Source organism: Triticum aestivum, chromosome 2D, assembly GCF_018294505.1.
Source record: "Triticum aestivum cultivar Chinese Spring chromosome 2D, IWGSC CS RefSeq v2.1, whole genome shotgun sequence".
In the NCBI taxonomy this organism is placed as follows: Eukaryota; Viridiplantae; Streptophyta; class Magnoliopsida; order Poales; family Poaceae; genus Triticum; species Triticum aestivum.
In genome coordinates, this window is record NC_057799.1 from 595,293,455 (window position 1) to 595,296,429 (window position 2,975).

The following is a 2,975-nucleotide window of genomic DNA, read 5'->3' on the forward strand; positions in this document are numbered from 1 at the left end:
CAGACGAGATAAGCTACAGGGATGGAGGGGAAAATGTGACGCAGGACTCGCCGGCTGTGAGGGTTTTTATAGCAGACCGGTAAGCATTGGGATTTTGGGGGATTTCACCGAGTCAGGCGGGAAGCTTGCGCGGGAACCTGCGAGGTTGCGCGGGAACGGGATCACCGATGATTCATTGGCGCCACCGTTTGGCAAAAAGAACGCTCCCGCGCGCTGCGCAAGCTTGCGCTGTAAGCCGTCTGCGGCAATGGGGTGACAAGACGTGTGAGAGGAGGACGAAAGGCCGTGTACACATACGGTTAATAAAAAAACGTTTGTGATTTAATTACCTACTATACCACCGTCCTGGTTTATAAGTATGATTTAACTAATAAAATACGAATGCATGTCGCCAAAGATTATATAGTTGGATTTGTATTTGAACATAGTTTCCAATTATATAATTTTTAAAACATGCATTAACATTTTGTTGGCTAAATTTGAGGGCAAAGTATGGCACGGAATATAAAGGAGACTATAGACTAGACGGAGGTGGTACCACACGGCCGCTCTCTACGCAGCGACGCAACTGTCGGCCGGCTTGTAGGCGACCATTTCCTGCGTGTTCAACTGCTCTATGCGTGTGGTTGCTTGCGGTTCAGGTGCCGCGGCGCGCTCTGCTCGCGTCCCTCTGGGTGCTCTGCCCTCGTCCCTCCACGCGCGCTGCCAGTGTTTGGGGCCGGCGCACGATCACGCACGTTCGTGTGCAAGCGGTTGCGCCGGGCGCGGCGCGACGATGCAGTTACCCGCTGCAAAAACTGCCATGCGGACGCGCCGATAATCCACGCCGCCCAGCCCCATTTTATTCCTGCAGCCATTTACCTTCATATCTCGTCTCACACGACACAATAAGCACACCCACGAGGACACATACAGAGAGAACATCCAGCGGTTCCAATGGCGCTCCCCGTGGCTCCAATGGCGCTCCCAGCGGCCGACGACGACAACGGCGGGCAGTTCACCACGCATCACGTAGTGGACACCCACGTGAGGGGGAAGGCCCTCTCGGTGGTGTACACGAATGATCCGGTCTCGGTGGAGAGCTCCATCCAAACTATGGAGCAGTTCCTTGCCGAGGACAAGTACCGAGTGGTCGGCTTCGACCTCGAGTACACCATCGGTCGTGCCGGGCACGATCAGAAGGTTGCCGTCGCCCAGTTGTGCATGCGACATGACGTCCTCGTCTACCACTTCCACCTTGCCACAAGGCCTTGCGAGCGTTTCTCCAGGTTTATCAACAGCTCCGACTACAGTTTCGCTACGGTGGACACCACCAACGATCTAAAAGCGCTCAAGGTTTCGGACTTGAAATGCCCGAATCTTGTCAACATCCAGCACCACTACAAGGTCTGGGGCAGCGACAAAAACAAACTGAACTCCCTGGTTGACCTCGCCTCGGCCATCATCGACCCCTACTACGCGAAGATGAAGAATGAGAGCAATAAGGACAAGAACGCCTGGCACAGTGTGTGGCATAAGAGACTGGATGAACAACATGTCAAGTACGCGGCCATGGACGCGTACACAAGCTACGAGATGTACAGGCGGATCGTTGACATGAGGAACTGTCTTCTTCCTGACCAAGACGAGGGATCGAGCCACATAGCAGTGGCGGGAGCGTCACAAGAAGTAGATGACTAGACGATCGTTTCTCCTACTTTAGAATGCATGCAATTGTTTATTGAGGTGTGTGCGAATGATCTGTATAGTCACTTATGTAATTGGATGTTTATTTCAGTTATATATATACATGTTATTCTACTGTAGACAGAGCAATTCACACGGCTTATTAGCAGCAATCGTCTGTGTTATTATTGGTCTTCGCACACATTTCAGATTATGGACCTGTTTGCCGCATATCACACACATCTTGTTCAGTTGAACTGTTTCCATTGTGTTGCCTAATCACACACAGTTCATCCCAGTGAACCGTATGCTGTATATCGCACACGCCTTCATCTGGCTGCCCGTTTCTTTTGTTCCTCCTCATCCCAAACAGTTAATTGAGCTAAACCGTATGCCCTGCATCGCACATGCAACTAAAATCTGAACCGTGTTTGATGCATCCGTCATCGCAAACGTTTTGCACCTTTTTTGATAGTTTTTTTACACCACCGTTTGCGATTATGGCATCGCACACAGTTTCGTCGAAGGGTCTCTGATCGTAGTGTCGCGTTTGGATCATCCTGCAGTAGTGATGTATAAGTCATGAAGAAAGCAATAGCAATAAAACTTAAGATCATTATGCTAAGCTAACGAATGGGTCTTGTCCATCACATCATTCTTCTAATGATGTGATCCCGTTCATCAAATGACAACACATGTCTATGGTTAGGAAACTGGACCATCTTTGATTAACGAGCTAGTCTAGTAGAGGCTTACTAGGGACACTATGTTTTGTCTATGTATCCACACATGTATCAAGTTTCCGGTTAATACAATTCTAGCATGAATAATAGATATTTATCATGATATAAGGAAATATAAATAACAACTTTATTATTGCCTCTAGGGCATATTTCCTTCAGTCTCCCACTTGCACTAGAGTCAGTAATCTAGATTACAATGTAATGATTCTAACACCCATGGAGTCTTGGTGCAGATAATGTTTTGCTCGTGGAAGAGGCTTAGTCAACGGGTCTGCTATATTCAGATCCGTATGTATTTTGCAAATCTATATGTCTCCCTCCTTGACTTGATCACGGATGGAGTTGAAGCGTCTCTTGATGTGTTTGGTTCTTTTGTGAAATCTAGATTCCTTCGCCAAGGCAATTGCTCCAGCATTGTCACAAAAGATTTTCATTGGACCCGATGCACTAGGTATTACACCTAGATCGGATATGAACTCATTCATCCAAACTCCTTCATTCGCTGCTTCCGAAGCAGCTATGTACTCCGCTTCACACATAGATCCCGCCACGACGCTTTGCTTGGAA